The 27,573-nt window shown below is 42.7% G+C and overlaps 1 long non-coding RNA gene across 1 annotated transcript; it reads right to left on the bottom strand.

Annotated features, from left to right (window-relative positions):
• Nucleotides 1-809: 809 nt before the first annotated feature.
• Nucleotides 810-26,860, bottom strand: LOC138765023 (uncharacterized). The gene is made up of 4 exons (XR_011358422.1): nt 25,685-26,860; nt 23,249-23,728; nt 22,162-22,205; nt 810-1,400 (listed from the first exon to the last, which is right to left on the bottom strand). It is a non-coding gene; the product is annotated as an uncharacterized lncRNA (long non-coding RNA).
• Nucleotides 26,861-27,573: the final 713 nt, after the last annotated feature.

The raw sequence follows: 27,573 nt of genomic DNA, 5'->3' as shown, positions 1-27,573 counted from the left end.
GAATAATTTTGCTGGAGGAAAGTGGGCCACCTCATTGAGCCTAGCCTTTGCTCTGAATATTGAAATTGGGAAACTGAACAGAAAGAACAACCAATAGCCAAAAAAAAAAGCAATGGACATCACTTAAAATAGAATAACCGACTGATTTTGTGGAATGCATAATCATGTGGAAAAGGTACAGTTGATTTGATTATACAGATATGGGGAAAAGAAAGCACAGGGAATGACTGAAGTTGCATTGGGAAATAAAGAGGTTCCAAAACTCCATAGAGCTAGTAAGCAAGCAACTTTCATCCCACCCATTTTCAGTTTTAATGTTGATGGTTTGAAAGGCAGCTCATGAACCTACGCTATTGGGGTAGCAGGATAGATGTTTTTTTTCAGACAGTTTGTTTTCATTTTAACTGCTTTATTTTTAACACCTAGAGAGAGGGCTGATTTTTACCTTTGAAGTCCTGGTAAGTAATTAGATTAGATTAGATGCAACTTTATTGTTATTGTACCAAGTAAAATACAAAGCCAATGAAATACAATCAGCATCGAACCAAAAGTTAAAAAAATGCTATGCACAATAACTACAAACAAGCAGATTCAGCAAGCAAACAAATATGAAAGTACAATGTAAGTGCAGAACCACTCAGCGCTGTGATTTAAAGTTCAGCAGGGACACCACCTCGGGGGAAAAAAACTGTTTTTGAGTCTGCTGGTTCGAGAGTAAATGCTCCTGTAGCGCCTACCTGATGAGAGAAGAGTAAAAAGTCCATAGCTTGGGTGTGATGAATCTTTGATGGTGATCTTCGCCCTGCCCAGGCAGTGTTCCTGATGGATGTTCTCAATGGTGGGCAATTGAATGCAGATAATCTGCTGGGCAGTTTTCACCACCCGCTGAAGTGCTTCACAGTCCGATATGAGACAATTGCCATACCACACTGAGAAGCAATAGGTAAGTCTGCTCTCAATGGTACAACGGTAAAAATCCATCAGGTGTGCTTTCTTCGTGCTCCACAGAAAATAAAGGCACTGTTGTGCTGTTTTGATCAGGGTGGAGGAGTTTAGTGACCAGGTGAAATCATCTGAAATGTGGATACCAAGGAATTTAAAGCTTGATACTGCAATGGGGGTGTTGGGGTCATGTAGGAGCCGATGGGATTCTCACTGTGCTAACCCTACGATTGACTGATTTCCCCTGCCTCCACCATATCTGATGCTTCTGAATGAGCTCTTGCCCAGCTGTCCGTTCAGGTAGCAGATTTTAAAATAAATTAAATGGGAGTTCTGCAATAATTATGGGAATTCTGCAATAATTAACAAGAAATCCTAGGTTCTGAGCGTTTTTCTGAAAGCTCTTCTCTTCATTCCGACTTTCAGTTTGCTCTCTTCCCAATACAAAGTCTTGCAGCCTAAGTATGACAAAAGATTGTGAGGGAAGAAATAAAATCCTGGAAAAGATCAATAGAGAGAAAAATACAAGCAAAAGACCAAGTGAATTTTTCAGGAAACGAATCTGGTCAAAATGATCTTGTTATTTGTTGGTTGGCATGGACAAGTTCACTGTGTTGAATGATTCAATTCTCATTGGAAAACAACATGTTCTGCAGCCGAGTGAAGTGTCCCATTGCTCCTACAGTTTGTTTGTGAGTGACTGAAAGATTAGAGGATGATTAATGTCCCACCTTGTTGAAGAAGAAGAGCAAACCAGGGAGTTGCAGACTAGTGACCCCTGCTTCCAAGCTGGAAAAATGGAAGCAGTACTTAAGGACAGGATTTATTTGCATCTGGAAAGACAAGTGTTGATGAGAAAGAGTCAACGTGGCTTTTCATGGAAGATTGTGCCTCACAAATTTGTCTTCTTTTTCAAAAGGTAATCAGGAGTATTGATGAGGCCAGCATGGTAACCATTGCCTATATGGACTTTACCTAGGCCTTTGATAAATTCCACATGGTGGCTGGTCCATGGGATTCAGGGTGAGAAACAAATTGGATGCAAAGTTAAGGTAGTGGGATGAGACGGAGGGATCACTCCTGACTCTTTTATTGTTCATCATTTACTGTATATTAGTGATTTGGAAGAGAATGTGGTAAATTTACAGATGACCTCGATGTTGGCAGTGTTATTGGATAGTGATTAGATTAAGATTACAACAGGATCTAGATCAACTGGGATAATTGGAAAAGGGTTGACGAATGGAATTTAACTTGGACATTTTGTGCAATGATGTGTTTTGGGAAATTAAACCAGGCCAGGACATGAATAATGAATGATCGGCCCTGGGGACTATTACTGAATAGCTGGACATTGGGTACAAGTGCTGAAAATGGTGACACAAGTGGACAGTGGTGAAGAAGTCACATGGCATGCTTGTCTTCATCTGTGGAGGCATTGAATATAGGAGTTGGGATATCATCAGTTACAATTTTTTGATTAGATCATACTTTAAATATTGTTCTACAGGAAAGATTTGATTAGGCCAGAGACAGTGCAGGAAAGGTCAATAGTGATGTTGATTGGACTGGAGAGCTTGTTAGAAAGAGAGATTGAACAGGCTGGACATTTTTTTCTCTAGAGCAAAAATGCTTGATTTCAGAAGTTTAAAAATTTTGAGAAACAAAGACAGAATTGATAATCAGTCATTCTTTCCAAGGATAGGGATAGAGTGTATAGGTAAGAGGGGAATGTTTTTAAAAGAGGACTTGAGGGATGTTTTTTTTCCCCCAGCGTGGTGGGTATATGGAATGAGCTGCCAAATGGGGTGACAGAGGTGGGTACAATGGCAACATTTACAAGACATTCAGACAGGGCATGGATGCAAAAACTCTCGGTTTTAGGCTAATATAGGAAAATAGGATTAGCTTTAGAAAGGCATTGATGAGTTGGGCAGAAGAGCCTGTTTCTGTGCTGTCTTACTTCATGAATCTATTAAACACCAAAGTGCCAGTAGAGAATTTTAGAACATTTTTCTCTCCATAATGAAAAATGTTGTCTGCATTTATTATCACGTTTAACTCAAGGGAGGATGTTCTTGCAATGGAGGGAGTGCAGAGGCGATTCACCAGGCTGTAAAATTATGCTCTATTTTGAATCTTCAGTAAATACACTTGTTAAGCGATTAAATTTTTCATAAAAGAATGAAATTCAATTATTGTATCAAGTAGACCTCCATTGCATATTAGATGAGTGTTATTATTTATTTAATAGAACATCCTGTCAATTATTCATTACTGTGCAAGATATCTTAATTTAAATGGAATTAGAGCTTGTAAAGCACCATTTATCATGTTTTAGTTAGCAAATTCAATTCTAGTCATATTTGATTGCCACCTCAACAATTGAACCTGTACCCTCTTCCCAAATGCAAAATGCCAGAATTTTCCAGGATTTTTACAATTTACTATTAATATAAAATTATTTTGTTGAAGTGGCCCTAGTGATTTATTTACCACTTACAATTTGAACAAAAAAACAAAGGTATATTGCCACACTTCAGGTTTAGCAGCCAAATTACACAAATTTTAATGTGTACATGTTGCAATTTTCTGATTTCTCCATAACCTGCCAAGCTACCTGCCCCAAGAGAATCAGTTCTTTGCCACCATTCTTATTGTGAAACCAATGCACATTTCATCTGGGAGGATTTAAATGTGTTGATTGAAAATAACAAGGGTCTTCCAGAGTATCTCCATAGATGGTGACTGAGAAACAAAGACTTTTTAACTGAAGCATTATTTAATTTCTAGGGTTTTCTAACTTTGAGCAAGAGTAGAATAAATTTCATTAAATCAATGAATTCTATTGCAATTTATGAAAACTAAACTGTGAAGAACAAGTAATCTTGTTCCTGCTCTACAACCATGGAACTCTTCAAAATCAAGTATCATATTAAAGAAGTCAATTTATACATAATCTGTTTGGGTTGAGGAATCAATACAAGCCAGAAACCAGAGTTTTTTTTTATATTGCCTTCAAAATGATTGCTGGGGGATATTTTTACTTTACTCTAGTTTTTGGTTGCGAGCAAAAGAGACCCATCCCCCCCCCTCCCCTCGCTGCCAGATCCTCCCCAGAGTCAACCCCTCAACTGCAGCAGGTGCTGCCTTCAAAGGCTTCGATAAGCATGTCCTTTTCTTGATTTGCAAAAAGGTCTGGAAAAGGATACAAAAGGCATTTTGCCAGCCTCTTTCCGAGCAGTTGTACAACAGAGAACTCGCGGATCTAAAGAGTGCTCCAAGGAATGGATCACAAGGTAACTATTAAAGATTACTGGAAGCTGATCAACCAGGTGAAAGACTCATGTTGGTCTTGCAGGAAAGACCAGGAAAGAATGTTGCTGACTGATGAACTCCAGGCTGCGGCAATACTTGCTAAACGATGATCTGAAGTTTTGTGCAGCCTGCACCGGCTTTGTGAGGGAGGTCCTGCTGCCACATGATATCAAGGGGATTTCCCCTGTGTTAAAGCCTTGAAGAAATTAGTATGGTCCAAAGATTTTTTTTTAAATTTTATGATTTTTCAATTAAATCCTGTGCAGAATTATACCCATCGAGTCTCGCTGGCCTTCAAATTATGGCTGATGTATTTTTCCTTTTAACCCCATTTTTTCTGCCTTCTCGTCATCGCCTTTGAAGCCCTTACTAATCAAGAACCTATCAGCCTCTGCTTTAAATAAATCCAAATAATCTGGCTTCCACAGCCATCTGTGGCAACAAATTCTACAGGTTTACATCCCTCTGGCTGAAGAAACTTATCTCTGTTCTAAGGGAACATCCCTTTAATCTGAGGCTGTGCCCACTGGTCCTCCGCTCTGCTATCACTGGAAACATCTTCCCAACGTCAACTCTATCTAACCCTTTCAATGTCTCAATGAGATTCCCCCTCATAGTTTTAAACTCCAGCAAGTACAGGCTCAGTGCCATCAAACGTTAACCCTCTCTTTCCTAGATCATTCTTTTAATCCTCCTCTGGACTCTCTCCAACACCAGTGCATCTTTCCTTGGATATGTGACCCCCAAACTGCTTGTCATACTTCAAATGTAATCTGACCAATGCCTTGTAAAGCCTTGGCATTAGATCCTTGCTTTTGCATTCTAGTCCTCTTAAAATTAATGCTAACATTGCTTTTGCCTGCCTTACTACTGACTCAAACTGCAAGTTAACATTTAAGGAATCCTGCACCAGCGCTCCTCAGTCCCTTTGGAACTTCACTTTCTGAATTCTCTCCCCATTTAGAAAATATTCTGTCTTTATTTCTTCTCCCAAAGTGCATGACCATAAACTTCTCTACGCTGTATTACATCTGCCACTTCTTTAACCATTCGCTCAACCTATCCACGTTCCTCTGCAGACTCCCTACTCCCTCAACACAACAGGCCCATCCACCTATCTTTGTACTAGCATCTGCAAGCTTGGCCACACAGCTGCCAATTTCATCATTTAAATTATTTACATAGAATGCGAAAAGTAGTGCACAAAACTCTGATCCATGTGGAACTATCACTAGTCACTGCAGCCAGCCAAAAAAGGCCCCTTTATTTCCACTCTTTGCCTTCTGCCAGTCAGCTACTATGCATTCTAATACCATGACTAAAGAAGACTCCTCTCTTCTTTAACTGCCTCAGGTGCAGCACCTTGTCAAAGGCCTTCTGAAGAGCCAATTAAAGGCATCCACTGACTTTCCTTTTTCCGTCCTGCTTGTTACATCCTCAAAGAACTCCAGCAGATTTGTCAGGCAAGGCCTCCCCTGAAGGAAACTATGCTGCCAACCACTAAAGTTCGACTGACTGGCCTATAATTTTCTGTCTTTTACCTCTCTCCCCTCTTAAAGAGCATAGAAACATAGAAACATAGAAGATAGGAGCAGGAGTAGGTCATTCAACCCTTCAAGCCTGCTCCGCCATTCAACGAGATCATGGCTGATCTTAAAGTTCAGTACCCCGTCCCCGCCTTCTCTCCGTAACCTTTAATACCTTATACTGAAGAAATAGATCTAATTCCCTCTTAAATAGATTTAATGAACCTGCCTCTACTGCCCTCTGTGGCAATGAACTCCACAGATTCACCACCCTCTGGGTAAAGAAATTTTTCCTCGTCTCGGTTCTAAATGGTTTGCCTATTATCCTCGAAACATGGCCCCAGGTTCTCGACTCCCCCACCATTGGAAACATCCCTTCCGCATCCGTCCTGTCCAGTCCTGCCAGAATTTTATATGTCTCTATGAGATCCCCTCTCAATCTTCTAAACTCCAGCGAGTACAATCCCAATTTGCGCAATCTTTCCTCATAAGTCATTCCTGCTATTCCAGGTATCAGCCTGGTGAATCGCCTCTGCACTTCCTCCATTGCAAGAACATCCTCCTTTAGATAAGGTGACCAAAACTGCACACAATACTCCAGGTGTGGTCTCACCAAGGCTCTGTACAGCTGCAGTAAGGAATCCTTGTTCCTATACTCAAACCCTCTTGATATGAAGGCCAACATACCATTTGCCTTTTTAACCGCCTGCTGTACCTGCATGCTCGCCTTCAGAGACTGGTGTACAAGTACCCCTAGGTCTCTCTGCACTTCCCCATCTCTTAATCTATTGCCATTCAAATAGTAATCTGCCCTCTGGTTTGTATTACATTTATCCACATTTGCCATGTATCTGTCCAGTCCCTCAATTTATCCAAATCACACTGGAGCTTCCTGACCCCCTCATCCAGATCATTAATGTAAATTGTGAACAGCTGGGGTCCCAGTACAGATCCCTGTGGCACCCTACTGGTCACCGCCTGCCACTCAGAAAATGAGCCATTTATCTCAACTCTCTGTCTTCTACCTGCTAGCCAGTTCTCAATCCATATCAATACTTTGCCCCCAATCCCATGAGCCTTGATTTTGTAAGCCAGTCGTTTATGCGGGACCTTATCGAAGGCCTTTTGGAAGTCCAGGTACACCACATTCACTGGCTCTCCCCCATCTATTTTACTGTTACCATCTCAAAGAATTCCAATAGATTGTCAAGCACGATTTACCTTTTGTAAATCCATGTTGACTCCGTCCAATCCTTTCTCTGCTAGTCATATGCTCCGCTATTACATCCTTAATAATGGATTCCATCATTTTGCCCACTACTGATGTAAGGCTCACTGGCCTATAATTCCCCGCTTTTTCTCTACCCCCCTTTTTAAATAGTGGGGTAACATTAGCTACCCTCCAATCCATGGGTACTAATTCTGAGTCTATCGAGTTCTGGAAAATAATTCTTAAGGCATCTGCTATCTGAATGTCCACTTCCTTAAGTACCCTAGGATGTAGATTATCAGGCCCTTGGGATTTATCTGCCTTCAATCCCATCAATTTCCCCAAGACCATGTCCTTAGAGATACTAATTTCTTTCAGTTCCCCCCTTGCATTAATCTCTATGTTTCCCAACATCCTTGGGAGGTTATTTGTATCCTCTCTTGTAAAAACAGAACTAAAGTAAGAATTTAATTGGTCTGCCATTTCCTTATTCCCCATTATATATTCCCCTGATTCCGACTGCAAAGGACCTACTCTGGATTTCACCAATCTTTTCCTCTTGACATATTTATAAAAGCTTTTGCAGTCGGTTTTTATATTTGCCGCAAGCTTACTTTCGTAATTTATTTTTGCTCTCTTGATTAATCCCTTTGTCCTCCTTTGGTGCATCTTGAACTGCTCCCAGTCTTCGGTTGTGGTACTTTTTTTGGCCAATTGATATGCTCTCTCTTTGGACCTAATGCTGTCTCTAATTTCCCTTGTTATCCATGGTTGAGTCACCTTTTTTGGTTTATTTTTATGCCAAACCAGTATAAACGATTTTTGCAATTTCTCCATTAGATCTGTGAATGCTTTCCATTGTCTATCCACAGTCAACTCCCCCATAAGTACCACCCAATCAATCTTACTCAACTCCCGTCTCATGCCATCATAATTCCCTTTATTTAAATTCAGGACCTTAGTCTCGGTTTTAATTTCATCACTCTCCATGTCGAGTGAGAATTCGATCATATTGTGATCGCTCCTACCCAAAGGGCCTCGTACAACAAGATTGTTGATTAGCCCCTTATCATTGCATAATACCCAATCTAAAATGGCCTGCTCACGAGTTGGTTCCTTGACATATTGGTCTAGATAACCGTCCCGTAAACATTCAAGGAATTCCTTCTCCTCAGTATTTTTACTAATTTGGCTAGTCCAATCTATATGCAAATTAAAGTCTCCCATGATGACAGCTGTTCCCTTATTGCACACTTTTCTAATTTCTCTTTTAATGCCTTCCCTCACCTCTACACTACTATTTGGAGGCCTATATACCACCCCCACTAACGTTTTCCGCCCCTTGCTATTCTTCAGTTCTACCCATATAGATTTCACATCTTCCGAGTTGATATCCTTTCTGTCAATTGTGTCGGTCCCTTCTCTCACCATCAATACTACCCCACCCCCTTTTCTTTCTTGCCGATCCCTCCTAAATATCGTATACCCCGGGATGTTAAGTTCTCAGGCTTGCCCACCCTGGAGCCATGTTTCTGTAATCCCAATCAAATCATATTTGTTTATCTCAATTTCCACAGCTAATTCATCTACCTCGTTCCGAATGCTTCTTGCATTAAGATATAAAGCCTTCAGATTTGCTTTTTTCACCCTCCTTGCTCTTTCTGATTTTTTACTTTCGCTGCCTAACCTAACTTTTCCTGTTTTATCTTTTCTGTCCTTTGCCCTATCATACAGGTTCCCACCCCCCTGCCAAATTACTTTAAACCGCACCCGACGGCTGTACCAAACCTAGCTGCCAATATATTGACCCCTTTTGGGTTTAGGTGTAACCCATCCTTCTTGCAGAGGTCATGCCTTCCCCAAAAGAGATCCCAATGATCCAAGAAGCCAAAACCCTGTCCTTTACACCAGCCCCTCAGCCACACATTCATTTTTCTTAACCTTCCATTTTTGTCCTCAGTTGGACTTGGAACAGGTAGCAATTCAGAGATCACCACCCTGGCTGTCATATTTCTTAGTTTCTGTCCTAGCTCTCTGTAATCCTTTTTCAGTACTTCCTCCTTTTTATCTATGTCATTGTTACCCACATGTACCAAGACATCAGGCTGTTCGCCTTCCCCTTTTAGAATACCCTGGACCCGATTTGAGATATCCCGCACCCTTGCACCAGGGAGGCAGCACCAGGGAGTCAGCATACCTATCTGGCTCACAGAATCTCCTGTCTGTATTTCTGACCATGGAGTCCCCAATGACCACTGCATTCCTCTTTACCTTTTGGTCCACCATGCCAGGCTCAGTGCCAGCGACCTGGTCACTGCTGCAAGCTTCTGTCAGGTCATCTCACTCAACAGCATCCAACAAAATATACCTGTTACTGAGAGGGATATTCACAGGTGTGCTCTCCATTTTCCTGGTATTTTTCTTCAGAGTGACATTTGCAATTTTCCAGACCTCTGGAGCTATTGCCGACCAGTGATTCCTGAAATACCTCTACTAATGCATGCACAATCCCTTCAGTGACCTCCTTCTGAATCCTGGGGTGTAGTCCATCCAGTCCTGGTGATATCCACCTTCACCTTTGTGGTGATATGTAATTACACCACTAGGTCACGAGGGGTCATCCCAGTGACCTTGTATATAAAGCAATCCAGAGCTACAGTCTAGCCTTCCAAGTTCATTTTGCAGAGAGACAAGACCTCTTAGTGTATATAAGTTTATTAAAGCTGTCTTATACTCACACTGCTGATGTGGCTATTTTCAGTACAATTTAATAAACTAATATGATAGCTACTAAGATGGAAGCTGCTTCTGCTCCAATGTGCATTCCCGACCACCTGGAGACTCTTCCTGAGGAATGGAATCCGGGGACGACTAGCACGCATGTGCATCCAAGGACAGAGACAACAAGGGTCCGTTGTACTGGAATCATGGTGGAATGCGGGGAAGACCACAGAGGTACGATAGGGCAGGTAAGAAATGGCCAAGAGCCCTGCCTGCCCGTGGGTTCGTCGGTACAGGTGCTGCCGACTTTAAACCCCAGTCCAATCAGAAAGGGGCCACTACAAGCACGGGTGGAAGGATCTCCACAAGTCGAGCTCCCGATTGCCACATATGTGCAGAATTCCTGACCACTTCAGAGCCAGGGAAAGCAGACACTGTTTCCGTCATTCCTCCAGCAGCAGTTTCTCCAATACCACGGAGACTTGACATTACCGCTGGGATCCTCCGTAAGCCCGCTAAAAAAATGTCCCAAAGTCAGAAATTCAGCCAACAGCCCCACAGACACAAGCCCCACAAAGGCTCTACCAGCAGCTCCCAGTACCCCAGGGTCCACCCTTGCTACACCTAAGGGACCAGAGTCTGCAGCTTAGTCATGTGCTGCGACCAGACAGGCTGGAGCTCGACCCTAGAAATCCCGGAGCTGGCACGCACTTCAGCCGCTGGCAAAGATGCTTTCTGAATTATGTGTAGGGTGCTGAGGCATCGGATAAAGAGCTTTTAATGCTGTTGTTAGCACAGCTGGGAGACCACCCTTACTCCCTTATACAGGATGCCAGGTCCTACCAAGAGGCAATGAGCAATTTACAGTGGCATTACAGTAAGGGGCATAGTGAACTCCACTCACGGTACAGGTTCATGACCAGGTCACAACAAGTAGTGGAGTCTGCCAGAGACTTTATACTCTCTCTGAAAGACCTGGCGAGGGGCTGCAACTTTAAAGCAGTATCAGCTCAGGAGTATGCGGAGGACCTTATTAGGGACAGAATTGTTGCGGGCATACAGTCCACTGAGACGAGATATCGATTGCTGGAGAAAGGAACGGTGGGGCTAGATGAGGCAGAGACTATTGCAGAAGCTTCAGAAAGCACCAGGAATGAATTGGAGGAGCACTGACAGGACCCTGGAGCTGGGACAAACGTCACACTGCTGGACTCTCTTGCCCCACGAAAAGAAAAGTATGCTGCCTCACAGGAATTCACAGCAGCAGCACACTTTGAGGGTCCCAAGTGCTTTTTCTGTGGACAAAGAAAGCACCCCAGAGCCCTCTGCCCTGCCAGAGAAAATGTCTGTTCCAACTGTGGAAAACGTGGGAATTATGCAAAAGTCTGCAGAAGCCCCAAGGCCACAGTCAAGGCCCATTCTAAAGCTCTTCTTTCTCCACAGGCAAACAGAAGAAGAAGAATGCCATGTGCAGCCGGCCATCTTGAACAAATGGTACCGACCAGAGGACACAGTCTTCAGGAGATCAATATGACGCCGAGTACTATCGGATGGAAGGACCCGCCAGACTTGCTTCCCTACGCATGAATCAGGCGAGTCCACACAATTTATCTGATGCCACTGTGTGCATCAAAATTAATAATGTGAGGGTAAATTGCTTAATAGACAGTGGAAGCACTGAAAGTTTTATTGACCAGGAGTTAGTCAACCGCCTTTCCCTCCCCACACACACGAGTGAGCACCAGATCCTGTTAGCAGCCAGCAGCCTTGCGGCTGAGATAAAACAGTTTTGCAGGGTTACTCTAGAAATCCAGGGCACAAAATATGAAGGGTTCAAATTATTAGTATTCCCTCACCTCTGTACTCCGGTACTATTGGGGTTAGATTTTCAGTGCCAGTTAGAAAGCATTACAATAATGAACAATGGGCCTCACTCCCCACTACGCATTACAAAGAAACAACACTGCAGCCTGTCTGACCTGAACATAAAACCCCCTTTGCTGTTCACACACCTGACCCCAGAATGCACACCAATAGCCACAAAGAGCAAGAGGTACAGCCCGAGGGACAGAGCCTTCATTAGGACAGAGGTCCACAGGCTACTACAGGAGGGCATCATAGAGCAGAGCACCAGCCCCTGGATATCCCAGGTGGTTGTAGTAAAGTCAGGAGAAAAACTGTGCATGGTAGTGGATTACAGCCAGACAATCAACAAATTTACACAACTAGATGCCTACCCCCGACACGCATAGCAGACATGGTCAACAACATTGCGCAGTATAAGGTGTTGACCTGAAGGCAGCATATCACCAACTGCCCATTGGAAACAGCAATCGCATTTACACGGCATTTGAGGCAGACGGCAGGGTGTATCAATTTCTGCGACTCCCCTTTGGTGTCACCATGAAGTGTCCCTGTTTCAGAGAGAAATAGACCGAATAATAGATGAGTTCCAACTGAAAGCAGTGTTCCCCTAATTAGACAACGTGACAATCTGTGGCCACACTCAGGAGGATCATGACATGAATTTAAAACACTTCTTCCAGGCAGTCAAGGAAAGGAACCTAACATACAACAGGGACAAATGCATCTTTAGCGCCAGGAAGTTGCCAATCCTGGGCTACATAGTGCAGAACAGGGAAATCAGCCCAGACCAAGCCCATATGCGTCCTCTCCTAGACCTCCCAGTGCCACACATGCTGAAAGCTCTAAAAAGGTGTTTGGGACTGTTCGCTCACTATGCCCAATGGATCCCCAACTATGCCGACTGGGCCCGCCTACTTATAAAAGCCTCAGTTTTCCCACTGTGCCCAACAGCCACCAGAGCATTCAGGGACATTAGGGACCACATCGCTAAAGCTACCATGCGGTCCATAGATGAGTCGATCCCGTTTCAAGTAGAAACAGATGCATCCGATGTGGCTCTGGCAGCCACCCTAAACCAAGACGAACAACCAATGGCCTTTTTCTCGCGAATCCTACAGGGGTCAAAGGTAAGACACTCAGCAGTAGAGAAGGAGGCCCCAGCCATTGTGGAAGCAGTAAGGCACTGGCGATGTTATCTGACGTGCAAACACTTCACCCTCATCACGGACCAATTGTCTGTGGCTTTTATGTTCAATAACCAGAATGGGGAAGTATTAAGAATGACAAAATTCCGTGCTGGCAGATAGAATTGTCTACATTTAACTACGACATTCTATACCACCCCAGGAGACTCAACGAGCCCTCAGACATGCTGTCTGAAGGCACTTGTGCCATCCTTAACCACACGTCCCAGTTGCAGAGCTTGCACAATGAATTGGGCCACCCGGGGGTCACTAGACTGTTTCACTTCATTAAAACACAAAACCTCCCATTTTCGGTAAAGGAAGTGAGGTCCGTGAACAAGAGCTGCCCCATCTGTGCAGAATGCAAACCGCAATTTTACTGGCCAGACAAAGCTGCCCTGATAAAAGCTACCAAACCTTTTGAGCGCCTCAGCCTCGATTTTAAAGGCCCGCTCCCGTCCAATAATAGAAATGTCTATTTCCTAAACATAATAGATGAATATTCCCTTTTCCCCTTCGCAATCCCATGTTCTGATGTATCAGCAGCCACGATTATAAAATGCCTCCAACCCATCTTCAGCATATTTGGGTACCCGAACTACATACACACAGACAGGGGAGCTGCATTCATGAATGCAGAAGTACAGCAGTACCTGCACGAGAGAGGGATTGCTACCAGCCACACTACAAGTTACAATCCCAGGGGGAATGGACAAGTCGAAAGGGAAAATGCCACTTTCTGGAAAATGGTCCTCTTGACTTTAAAAGGAAAAGATCTGTCTTTTACTAGATGGCAAGAAGTGTGGCCAGAAGCCCTACACTCTATACATTCTTTGTTGTGCACTGCCACTAACATGACCCCACATGTCCATATCTTTTCTTTCACAAGGATAGCCACGATGGGCACATTGTTGCCTAAATGGATGATGACACTGGGACCTGTTCTCCTCCAGAAGCACTGGAGACCCCACAAAGCGGACCCACTGGTGGATCAAGTGGAGTTGAGGCACGCAAACCCTCAGTATGCCTTCGTCACATTCCCAGATGGAAGAGAAGACTCGGTGGCCACCAGGGATCTCGCGCCGGCTGGATGTGTGAACAACGTGGAGGAAACACAGGTGTCTACGGATCTACAAGGAGCGCAGCAGCAGTCACTGGAACAGTCGTCCATCGAGTCACCCCAGAGGACTAGACCACCCACCCCTGAAATCAGGACCTGGGTACGCCTGCCCCACAAAATATCACCCTAGACTTGATGGCAGGACCTAATCCCATACAAGAGGATCCTCAGCCCACATGGCCATCTAGTACTTCCCACTCCCACACCTCCACCAAGAAAGGCCAAAAGGCAGACTGCACTCCCACCCCTATACCACTACCGAGGAAGTCCAGAAGGCAACGGAAGCCACGAAAAATTTTGGACATGAATTTACAAACAAGGGAAGGAGGACGGGGGTGGGGGGAGGGGGAATAACAATTTTTTTTTAAGGGGGGGTTAATGTGGTGATATGTAATTACACCACTAGGTCACCAGGGGTCATCCCGGTGACCATGTATATAAAGCAGTCCAGAGCTGCAGTCTAGCCTTCTGGGTTCGTCTTGCAGAGAGACAAGACCTCTTAATGTACATATTAGTTTATTAAAGCTGTCTTATACTCGCACTGCTGATGAGATTATTGTCAGTACAACCTTCTCAAGCTCCTTCTCCATGCGGGCAGATGTTACTCATTTCTGCCCCCTAACTCTCTCAAATTTCTGGCACATCACTGGTGTCTTCCACAATGAAGATTGATGCAAAATACCTATTCAGTTCATCTATCATTTATTTGCTCCCCGTTACCATTTCTCCAGCATCATTTTCCAATGGTTCGATGTCCACTCTTGCCTTTTTTATTCTTTATAGACTTGAAAAAAAACATTGTATCCTCGTGTTATTATCTAGGTTATTTTTATATTTCATCTTCTTGCCTCTTATTGCTATTTCCTTTGGCTTCAGTTGGTTTTTAAAAGCTACCAATCCTCCAGCGCCTGCAAATGTTTGTAATGCTCTGTGGCCTGTGTCTTGCTATTATTTACTTCCTTTGTTAGCCAGTTTCCTCACCCTCCCCCTGTTAATTTCGCTTGACAAAATCATCTATTTTTAATTAACAAGTTCAGCAATCCATACATCAATATTGATTTTTATAATAAACTGTAAATGGAACTTAATAATAATAGCTGTACTTCCAGCCATTATCTACCTGTGTTTTTACCTTCCCCAAAGTTCTTACTTCAAGTTATTTCACTTATCACTGACTAACATGTCTAGTGGTAACTATGTAATTGGTTAATGAAGACAAAGAAGGGCAGGATGAAGGAGAAAATAGGAATTCACACTCCCTTTTTAAATTTTTTAAAAATTTTTCACACTGTAAACCATATCAATCAAAATACATTCAAACAGTGGTATTTTCTCCCCTTTTTTCCCCTACCTTCCCTCCCCCCTTCCAACCCCCCTCCAAACCCATTAAACGTTCAACATATACAATACAATAAAACCATTAAACAATGTCATCACACAATGAAAATAAACAAGAAAATTGTGTCATCTCCTTTTACACACTGGATCAAGTCATTTTGTCTTCTTCTCAGTTTATCATTTTAGGGGGTGGAGGTCCGCAGTAAGCCCTCTCTGTTATGTTCCATGTACGGTTCCCAAATTTGTTCAAATAATGTGACTTTATTTTTTAAATTATATGTTATTTTTTTCCAGTGGAATACATTTATTCATTTCCATGTACCATTGCTGTACTCTCAGACTCTCTTCCGATTTCCAAGTTGACATTATACATTTTTTTTTTGCTACATCTAAGGCTATCATAATAAATCTTTTTTGTGCTTCATCCAGTTTGAGGCCTAATTCTTTACTTCTGAAATTACTTAGAAGAAAGATCTCTGGATTTTTTGGTATGTTGCTTTTTGTGATTTTATTTAATACCTGATTTAGATCTTCCCAAAACTTTCTCACTTTCTCACATGTCCAAATTGCATGTCCTGTTGTTCTCGTTTCCTTCTTACAGCAAAAACATCTATCTGATTATGTTGGATCCCATTTTTTTTTAACTTTTGGGGCATGATATATAACCGTGTAACCAATTATACTGTATCATGCATAACCTTGTGTTTATTATATTCTTCATAGTTCCAGAGCATAACTTTTCCCATGTTTCATTTTTTATCTTTATGTTTAAATCTTTTTCCCACTTTTGTTTGGGTTTATAGCTTATTTCATCATTTTCCTTCTCTTGCAGCTTGATGTTTTTACCTTCCCCAAAGTTCTTCAAGTTATTTCACTTATTATCACTGACTAACATGTCTAGTGGTAACTACATAATTGGTTAATGAAGACAAAGAAGCGCAGGATGAAGGAGAAGATAGGAATTCACGCTGTCCTTCTCAAAGCCACATTCTTAGAGCAAAATACACTGCCTATGCAGTATTTATTTAATATATAAAAGTACATTATGCATATTTGATGTCAGGACTCTATTTTTGGCTATAATTAGATTAGATCACCTGCAGCTCCTAGAACGCCTCCATCAGCGCTGTCTCCGCTCCATCCTCAACATTCATTGGAATGACTTCATCACCAATATCGAAGTACTCAAGCTGGCAGAGTCCGCAAGCATCGAATCCATGCTGCTGAAGACCCAACTGCGCTGGGTAGGTCACGTCTCCAGAATGGAGGACCATCGCCTTCCCAAGATCGTGTTCTATGACGAGCTCTCCACTGGCCACCGAGACAGAGGTGCACCAAAGAAGAGGTACAAGGACTGCTTAAAGAAATCTCTGGGTGCCTGCCACATTGACCACCGCCAGTGGGCTGATATCGCCTCCAACCGTGCATCTTGGCGCCTCCCAGTTCGGCGGGCAGCAACCTCTTTTGAAGAAGACCGCAGAGCCCACCTCACTGACAAAAGACAAAGGAGGAAAAACCCAACACCCAACCCCAACCAACCAATTTTCCCTTGCAACCGCTGCAACCATGCCTGCCTGTCCCGCATCGGACTTGTCAGTCATCAACGAGCCTGCAGCAGACGTGGACATACCCCTCCATAAATCTTCGTCCGCGAAGCCAAGCCAAAGAAAAAGATTAAACTGAAGCATTCAGTCGTTGAAGGGAAATTTTGTGCTTTTAATCCTTGCATTTCTTTCTTTCAGAGGATGATACTTTAGGAAAGTTACTCCTAAGTGTTTATTTGCATGATGTTCCTTTGGCAGTTTCAAAATTATTCTCATCGTTGCTGAATTACAATGGCATCTGAGAGTAGCAAGCACTGGTTTGGCTTGATGAATAGTGGCTGCCAAGGTAAAGTAGCAAGGGGTCATGAAATGCTTGCAGGCAAGTGCACAAAAGTAAACAATTTCTATAGGTTTTATTAATAAAGGGTTTGTAGCTGTCACAGAATATTGAGCACTGTAGCATCACTGGTGGTTGAGTAAGGAAGAGGTTGCTAAATATAAATTCTGATTGCCAGTAGGTTTATGAATCACCCAAGGTTCAGCTGACCCATTTCTCATATCCAATTAAAGCCAGCTTGAAAGTTGTGCATGAGGTCTACCTATTTCCACAGAGAATGAGTTCAGCTCATTGTCCTTATTTCAAGGCTATGATATTTCTGATTTCTGATTTTAGACTTCTGATTCTGATATTCTTGTATTTTCTCAATCATAAAACAGGGTTTACAACATCTATAATTTAGGCAACAATATTTGAGACCTCCCTTCCCCCCCCACCCCCACCCCATACATGCAGAAATATTTTGCATTTTGTTTAGGAGACTATTTAATTATGCTACTCCAGATCAGAGATGCAGTGCTGCCGGAGCTCACCGGAGTGCCGCTCCGGCACCACAAGGGGCTGCTCTGGAACCTCATCGCTCCAGGTGCCCCCTCCCCCCCAGCCCCGCAACCAAGTACTATTCTGAACATATAAGGTACCTGTTTCTTCCTCCTTTCTCGTCCTACCATTTGCTCTCAATTATACAGCGCCAAATACGACATGGCGGCCATCAAGACCATGTTTTTGGTGAGCTCCAGCACCTAAAACATTTGCACTGGACTCCTCCTGCAGATTGAACATTTTTGTGGCCTTACCACAATCTTTTTTACACTCATTAATGTACAAAGGGATCACTCAACTGCAAAGTAGGAACAAATAACCATTAATAAAAAATTTAAATAACACTTAAAAGAATAAATTGTTAGTCATTGGTGTTTTTTTTACATAGAGTTCACTGGATTTTACTGTTAGGAAGAGACTTTCAACATCTTGACAGTGGTCATTCTCACAGGAATGACCAAAACTGCAAATCTCAGTTTCTCACGGTGTGTTTAGATAGCAAACCAGCAGTGCAGCACGTAAAGAGGCGGGACATCAACCTCGACGTATTACATATGTGGGACATGCACCGTCACTGGGTTAACATGGACTGTGATGTGGATCATACGCGTCCAACATATCCTTCAAACAGAGGAAAATGGCTGCTGATCCCGAGGTGTTTTAATGCCAGCAACAAGTATGTACAGCTCCATTCAAACACAGGTTAATTTCATGCATATCATGACATGTTTGATGCTGATAACTTAATGTCTGCTTGCTGCAAGGTCGCACACTTCATACATCATCATGTGGCATCACCACATCATATATATTAGCCCCCTTGTTCACAGAATGCCTACAGTTCAGTTCAGACTGAAGGCATTCCTGGAAATTGACTAGGGGTCTAGGAGGTAACATGTCAGAACGGGAATGAATTTTTACGCACCATGCATTCTGGGAAAATTGGAATAATTTCTTGGAATCCAACAGCTGTGTAAAAAACATAATTGTTAGAATTGGCTTTCAATGTCCTTAGCGCCTCATTTAATAGCAGTCAGAAAGTATATTGACTCTAAATTTATCACTATGCTACCAGTTTCCGGTGGAGTTATTTTTCAATTAAAATTATAGCCATGAGGAAACAGTTGTGAATGGATGAAATTCAACTTTTATTTTAATGAAGGCAAAATCATAACGGTCCTTCAGTTTAGTAGTCTATGGAAACCATGGGGCAAAGAAACAATGATGTGTTAATTTGGTATACCGTCAAAATCCTGGAATTTATGGATTAAAAATAAAGTGCTTCAATTAAAAAAAAAATTAAGGCTGATATATTTTGATCGAAGTATTTTTCAATTGTGAATTCTAGACATCAACTGACTAGAGCCAGAATGTCAATAAAGTGGGCTCTAATGCCCAGAGTATCGAGAAGGGTGTGCTGGTCCAAATTATCCATTCTGTAAAAAACGCATAGATCTTGGTGGTCAAAAAACTAAGATTTGTTCTGCAGAGGTTCAACCTACTAGAGAAATATATTAATTGGATTAAAGCATTATATAAGGGACCATTGGCGAAGGTGACAGTAAATGAAAATATATCAAACCAATTTAAATTAAGCAGGTCAACTAGGCAGGGATATCCAGTATCTCCCTCACTGTTCACATTAGCTATAGAACCACTGGCAAAACTGATAAGAACAGAAAATAAAATAAGGGGGATAAAAATAAAAGAGAAGGAATATAAAATCAGTCTATTTGCAGATGATGTCATACTTAACAGAACCAGAATTATCAATAAAAGAATTACATAAGAAAATGAAGGAATATGGAGAAGTATCGGGGTACAAGATCAACGCAAATAGAAGTGAAGTGATTCCAATAAATAATGTGAATTTCACAAAGTTTAAGAAAGAATCACCATTTAAATGGCAAACACAAGCAATCCGATACCTAAGTATTCAACTGGATAATAATCTAGGCCATCTATACAAATTAAATTATCAACCATTAATGAAGAAATTACAAGACGACTTACAACATTGGAAAGATTTACCACTAAAACTGATAGGAAGGGTAAATTGCATTAAAATGAACATCTTTCCAAGGATACAATACCTATTCCAATCATTACCAATTCACCTAACAGAGAAATTCTTCAAGGAGCTAAAGAAAATAATAAGGAAATTCTTATGGAAAGGGGGGAAACCGAGGATAGTGCTAGATAAATTAACAGAATGGTACAAACAAGGAGGCTTACAGCTACCAAACTTTAAGAATTATTATAGAGCAACACAATTAAGATACCTATCAGATTTTTATCAAACAAAGGAAAAACCAGATTGGACCAGTTAGAGCTAGATAAAATAGGGAAGAAGGTACCTGAACATATACTATATTAGTGGGATGAAAAGCTGGTGCAACATGGGAATTCACCAGTACTGCACCATCTGCTCAGCATTTGGAAGAAGATTCATGTAGAAAGGAAAAAAACATTATCAACTACCAAATTTAATATTGACGCAAAATCAACTAATCCCCTTCACAATAGATAACCTTTCCTTCAGAGAGTGGGAGAGAAAAGGGATCAAAAGAATATAAAATTGTTTTTTGGAAAATAAATTATTATCTTTTGAACAAATGAAGTGCAAATATGGTATAACTCACGGTACAATGTTTGCATACCACCAACTGAAAACCTACTTGAAGGACAAATTGGGAAGCAGGCTGAGGTTACCAGAAGGAAGCAATTTTGAATATGTGATTACAGACACAATTATAATTAAAATATTTATAAAAAACATGTACATTAAACTGCAAGAGAAAGAGAACGAGGAAACAAGCTGTAAATCCAAACAAAAATGGGAACAAGATCTAAACATAAAGATAAAGAATGAAACATGGGAAAAGCTATGCTCTGGAACTATGAGAAATACAACAAACACGAGGTTACTCATGATACAATGTAATTGGTTACACAGGCTATACACCACACCCCAAAAGTTAAATAAATGGGACCCAACAGTATCAGACAGATGTTTTCACTGTAAGAAGGAAACGGGAACAACAGTAATGCAATTTGGGCATGTGAGAAAGTGGAAAAGTTTTGGGAAGATCTAAATCAGGTATTAAATAAAATCACAAAAAGGAACATACCAAAAAATCTAGAGATCTTCTAAGTAATATAAGAAGTAAAGAACTTGAACTCGATTTGGATAGAGCAAAAAAAAAGATTTATTATGATAGCCTCAGCTGTAGCAAAAAATGTGTTATGTCAACCTCGAAATTAGAAGATAGCCTGAGAATACAGCAAAATCGAATCCACGCTGCTGAAGATCCAACTGCGCTGGGAGGGTCACGTCGCCAGAATGGAGGACCATCGCCTTCCCAAGATCGTGTTATATGGCGAGCTCTCCACTGGCCACCGAGACAGAGGTGCACCAAAGAAGAGGTACAAGGACTGCCTAAAGAAATCTCTTGGTGCCTGCCACATTGACCATCGCCAGTGGGCTGATATCGCCTCAAACCGTGCATCTTGGTGCCTCACAGTTCGGCGGGCAGCAACCTCCTTTGAAGAAGACCGCAGAGCCCACCTCACTGTCAAAAGACAAAGGAGGAAAAACCCAACCCCAACGAGCCTGCAGCTGACGTGGACATTACCCCTCCATAAATCTTCGTCCGCGAAGCCAAGCCAAAGAAAAAGACATAGAAATGAATAAATGTATTCCATTGGAAAAAATAACATATAATTTAAGAAATAACATCACAGTATTCAAACAAATTTGGGAACCATACATGGAACACAACAGAGAAGTCCTACTGCAGACCTCCACCACCTAAAATGACAGAATGAGAAGAAGACAAAATGAACTGACCCAGTGTGTGAAAGTAGAAGACACAAATTTCTTGTTTATTTTCATTGTGTGATTACCTTGTTTAATGGGGTTTAATGTATCATATATGTTTAATGTTTAGTGGGTGGGGAGGAGGGGTGAAGGAGGGAGGGGGGAAAGGGGAGAAAATGACACTGTGTATATTCAAGAGGAAATTGTGTGTATTTTGGTCAGTATGGTTCATAGTGTGAAAAATTAAAAAAATTTAAAAATACAATTGAGCTTTTTTATTAATAAAAGTGTTCAGCATTAGTGTTTCTGACCAAGAGAAGGCTTGATGGTGCCAGGTACTACGGAATCCTCCCATTTTAGTTTGCTCCTTGATTTTCTCACTTTATCTTCACATTCACACAGAAAACAAATAAATCTCGGGCTGCATTGCTCAGCGGCACCCCTGCTATACAAGGCAATATCTTGCCTGAGTCCAAATAGCAGATATTTTGGAGTCATATATTTGCAGGGGTTAAATCAGCACAAATTATGATCACGACTCTTAAGCTCCCACTGTTCAATAGAAAGGTAATGTACCATTCCTGGACTTGGACCACTGGCTGCAGTAACACTGGTGCAGAAAGATGGACCATCCCTGTACACAGCAAGTTGCGAGTTTAGCTTACCAAATTTATTGAGAATAACTAAAGTACCTTGATGAGTTGCACATTGCTCCATCTTGAGTTGCTGTAGATTCCTGAGAAAAGGAAAAGAAGCCTCAGATGAAGCAGCAGATAAGAATTCACACTCACTCTGAGCCCTGTGTAAAAAGTAACCCTTTGTGCTGCAAGTGTTGTTGGAATAGCTAGTGAACATCAAAATTAGCAGTTAGCTCCATCTTGATTTTCAAGACGTGATTTATTTGAGATAAACTATCCTGGCAGAGATATAAAAATGTGAAATCTATTGAGTCACATTTTTTAAAACTTCCTAGGATGAATCAAACTTGTTTCCAATTGATAAAATATATGGAGTTTAGTTGTTATTAAGGTGACATCACAAGTGAGGGCATACAAACAGCCCTGTGTTAATGACCTGCTGACCTATATACTCTAGTAATATTGATTGAGCAATTAATATTGATCAGGATACTGGGGGTAAACTGGGCATGAGTAAATTATGTGCAATAGAGAGGGTTTGGTTGAAGTCTTTTGTGTGAGTGGAAATCATTGGCTTCAGGTAGGTGTTGGTGAGTTTACATTTCCTCATCTCTCTCAACATGCTGAAGGAACATGTCCAATGTCTGCGCAAAATACTGCAGAAATTCCATAATGTATGCTCTACATGACCAATTATTTTCTTGTGGTACATCATTTATGAGCTACATTTCAGAAAACCACCAGATCACGTGTGGCATTGAAATGATTGCTTGGAAGCTCATGGGGTCATCTGAGGATACTAGTTCAGGTCTGGATCCAATTTGTAGCACTCGCTGCCCCTGGAATCTTGACCCCAGATTCCAGAGGTAGCTGGTCTGTTATTTCCCCCTTTATAGTTCTAATTTTACCTCTTTTTCTCTTGGTCTTCATAAATGGTTTCAACTTGAAGCGTTAACTGACCGTTTCTACTCATAGATGCTGTCTCAAAGCTTGAAAGGTTCCTTTGATCATCATGTAATACACATACAATCTAATATATATGATTTTCTACAACTTTTGTCTGCCATAAGACAAACAAGAGTTGCCATGAGCATTGGCGGACACCTGTAACAATAGGAGAAAGAAAAGCAAAAGAGAGTACCTTCAGAGACACTGTGTGTTCATGGGCTTGCCTCCAGCGCTCCCGTAACCTCTGCAGCTACGCAGACTCTTGACAGACTGTTGGCAACCTGAGCTGAAATCCAAACCTCCAATGATATAATGAAGAAGCCTTCAGCACCGAGGCCCTTCAGGAAACTTTCTTGCCCTCAGCACCCTCTCGAATCTCAGTTCTGATATCTGGTTCCCACGAGACAAGCGTCTAGCAGCCCACAGCCTGTGGGAGTCCTTCAACTACAAGTCTGCAACAGTTTTCAGTGTGGAACCACTGAGGCCCTTGCTGGTCCACTGCTGTGGTCACCTTCTCTGCAGGGTCATTTCCCAGGCTTCTTCTTCTCAATGGGAGGGCAGGGGGGAGGGATTATGTTCTTCAAGTTTCTGGTACCCTCCACCATTTCCCTAGAGTCTGCAAACCCCTCGTGGTATGCTGACCAGCACGTACTGCCACCTTGGGTATAGAGCTCTGTGGTTGAAAGATTTAAAGACACTGTCAGATCTTCTAACGTGCTGTTTAAAGCCTGTCTGATCTGCTGATCTGCTCCGGCCGTACTTTGCCTGCTTAAAACTACAGCATCTGCAGCTTTTTTTAATAAGCCACACACTGGCTGTGGCATAGATAAAAGCTCACACTCGACTGGAAGGAGAACAAACGCTTTTATTAGCTTACAGCACAGGTAGGCTTCAGAGAGCTTCTGTGTTTAGGCGGGCAATCAGGGTTATATACAGGCCCCAGGGGGTGGAGTCAGGAGGCGGGACCAGTCATCAGTACAGCACACTTCTAGTGAATTCCAGTTCATTACATTCACCCCTTCTTTAAGAATTAAAGGTCTGTAGGTTAATAGAACAAGGATCAGAAGCCGGTAATAGACACAGAGGAGAAATATTTACAGATACTACTTACATATAATACAGATAATACTATTTACAAATTCAGACAGTCTGGGGGTCTGGAGGTCCTGGTGGAGCACCTTAGCATTGGGGGGCCTTGGGTTCCTTGAGCCTCCTGGACCGCCTGTGATGGAAGGGTAGTGGGCTGGGGCTCTGGCATGATGATGGTGGGGGGGGGGGTTCACTCTCTTCCTGAACTGGGTCCCCTGAGGCTCTGAGTGGGGGTGGGGAGAAAAAGCTCAGTAGCTCATGGGGCACCTGAAGCAATGGAGCCTCTGTTCCGGTGGTTGTCAGGTCCTGATGGAGATGGTGTCTTTCCAGGGTTGGCCTGGAGCAATTTCATCCTTTCCATCAGGGGGTCGGTCTTGCTTCTCCTCATATGATTCTTGAGAACGTCTGGGCCAGGACTAGTGAACCAGGCTGGGAGCATAGTCGCTGATGCCAACCTCCTGTCGAATGTAAACATGAGCTCATGAGGAGTAGCATTGGTCACAGTGCAGAGTAGCAACCAAATTGAGTGGAGTGCGATGGGGAGGACATCCTGCCAGCGTGAGTCTGGAAAGCCTTTTTGTTTCAGGGCAAGTTGGACAGCCTTCCAGATCGTGGCACTCTCTTTTTAAACCTGACCATTCCCCCTGGGGTTGTAACTGGTAGTCCTGCTGGATGCGATGCCGCTTTTAAAGGCTGAGCCCCAGTCGCTATGAATATAGTCGGGATACCCAGACAGGTTCAAAATAGAGTTTAGAGCCTTCATAACGGATGAGTGGGATTTGTCTAGACACGGGATGGTGAACGGGAAGTGGGAGTACTCATCGATGACTGATAAAAATTAGATGTTCCCATTCATGAAGGGAGAGGTCCCTTAAAATCGATGCTGAACCATTCGAAGGGCCTGGATGACTTAATCAGGTGCAATTACGCAGGGCGAAAAAAGTGCGGCTTGCACGCAGTGTAAACCTGGCATAACCTGGTCTTTTCCCTGATGTCTTCTATGGAGTTGGGCAAGTTGCGGGACTTGACAAAATGAGCTCATTGTGTATAGTCCATAATTGACTAATGTGTGCAGAGGCACAGTGTCTCCTGGACAAGGCATATGGAGGGTTGTTAAGGGCCCCTGGCCGGTAGGCGATGTCAAAATTGTAGGTGGAGAGTTTGATCCTTCACCTAGCAATTTTGTCAATCTTGATTTTTCCCCTCTTGGTGTTGCTGAACATGAATGAGACAGAGCGCTGGAGCCAGGTAGTGCCTCCAGTGCCTTATGGCTTTCACAATGGCCTGAGCATCCTTTTCCACAGACGGGTTCCAGAGCTCAAAGCCTTGAAGCGTCCATGAGAAAAATGCAACTGGCCTGCCCACCTGATTGATGAACTATACAATGTTTCTGTACACGCACTGAATGGGACTGGGACAGTAGGAAGATTTGGTAATAAGAGGGGTACATTTTTAAGTTATATTTTTGCACAGTCCGTGAGTCGATGAAACTTTTCGAGGAGCCTGTGTCAATCAGACACTTGGTCAAATTTCTGTTTACCTTTACTGTCACCATTGAGTTGCTGAGCTGGTGAGGTCTGTTCTGGTCGAGGTCCAGCGATGCCAGGTCGCCAGAGACACCATGTTCTTCCCTCAAGTGGCCCCCACCGTCCTGAGCTGACCTGGGCAGATAAGATGACACTGACCTCGTGGCATGGCAAAATGGCGACCCTCCTTCCTCTTCTGATGAATTCTAAATTGAGCCACTGCAAGTTGGCCACCAAGCCTTTTCACACTGTTTTTGTAGGCGGCGGCTTGGGCAGCAGATGATCTTGGGCGAATCTGGGTCAGATGGCTTGGGGATAGAATCGGATCAAGGAGTGGTACAGGTCATGGACTTCCCCAGACCTCCCTTCGCGTGGTAGACCCTCACCCAATATCCCTTCTTCCCACCGCTGGAGCATGCCGAGTCTTTGGCACAGAAAAATCTCTCCCAGGCTCAGGAAGCGGCAGCCGTTGGAGTAGTGCTGCTGTAGCAGGAGCAGCTGGTCCTTGGAGGTACTCAACTGGAAGCGTGAGTTTGCTGGCCTCGAGGTCGTTGTTCTTGGGACTGGCCTGTTCCAGTGATTTGACCATCTTGATGTGGCTAACGAGATCCTTCATTCCCGACTCGACAGTCACTGCTTCACGTACCTTGAGCTGACCACTGTGACTAGAGTGTCCTAGATCTGTTCATCTTCCCGGACACGACCTGAAGCGACCAGTGGCCGCAGATCCAGCAGGTAGTCATCAATCGAATCTCTGGGGCATTGGCGTCGTAGGGCAAGCTTGTGCCTTGTTAGGACCTCGTTCGGGGCCTTCATGTAGCGGACCATTGCCTTGATGGTGGCCTTTGCGCCGACTTCTGGAGCTCGTCTGTATGGAAGGTGTCCCTGGTCATGTTCAGGTAGGCCTGGAAACAGTCTAGCCAATATACAAACTCATCCACATCAGGGGACTGGGGTGGGGGGGTCTATTAACAGCATACTGGGCTTGAGTAATACCTCCATCTTTGTTTGCTAAGCTAATAAAATTGTGGCGTAGATAAAAGCTCACTCGACTGGAGGGAGAACAAATGCTTTTATTAGCTTACAACACAGGTAGGTTTCATGAATAGACTTCAGAGGGGTCTGGGTTTAGGTGGGAAACCAGGGTTATGTACGGCCCTAGGGGGAGGAGCTGGGAGGCAGGACCAGTCGTCAGTACAGCACACTTTTACACTGGCAGATTTCACTCTTTTTGGTTAAAGGAAAATTCATTCATCTTGAGTCTTTTGGCTGGATTTGAACATTAACAGTACCATGAAAGACGGCTGAGTTTGGCTGACAACTTGTACTCGTTGTCTCAGAACACAATTTCCTAGTTTCAGATAATATGTTGCTTGCGGTCATCAGGGAAATTCATGACGTTCAACATTTTTTTTTACACTGTTACTCTTGCTTTCAGTTTTGATATATCAAGGGGAAAAAGACATAAATCATAATCAGACTTCACTTAATGATATAATTAGCAAAAGGCATCAAAGCTTGAAGGATATAGAAATATCTGATCGATTGCTACATGACATTATTCTTGGTGAACCTGAAAAAATGAACTAATTCTTTGTTGTATTGAATGTTTTGTTGGTAGCAATGCATGATAAAGTGCTTGAAATTTAGATAGCTTTCAGGTATATTAGAATAAATTGAGACTCAGAAAATATTGATAAAATATTCTTGTTCATATATATTTGCAACATTTTACTATGCAGAGCAGCAAAAGATTGTGATCAATGAAAGAGATATGAAAAATAGTACATTTGTAAATGATACAATGCACAAATAGTATATTAATTTCATCAGCTCTTTGAGGCACGTTGTATAGGAATAATTTCATTTCAGTGAGAGGAAATCCCTTCATGATTCATTCTCA

Source organism: Narcine bancroftii, chromosome 5 (assembly GCF_036971445.1).
Source record: "Narcine bancroftii isolate sNarBan1 chromosome 5, sNarBan1.hap1, whole genome shotgun sequence".
NCBI lineage: Eukaryota > Metazoa > Chordata > Chondrichthyes > Torpediniformes > Narcinidae > Narcine > Narcine bancroftii.
Note: the sequence above shows the minus strand (reverse complement) of the source record. Positions and strands in the feature narration are given on the sequence as shown.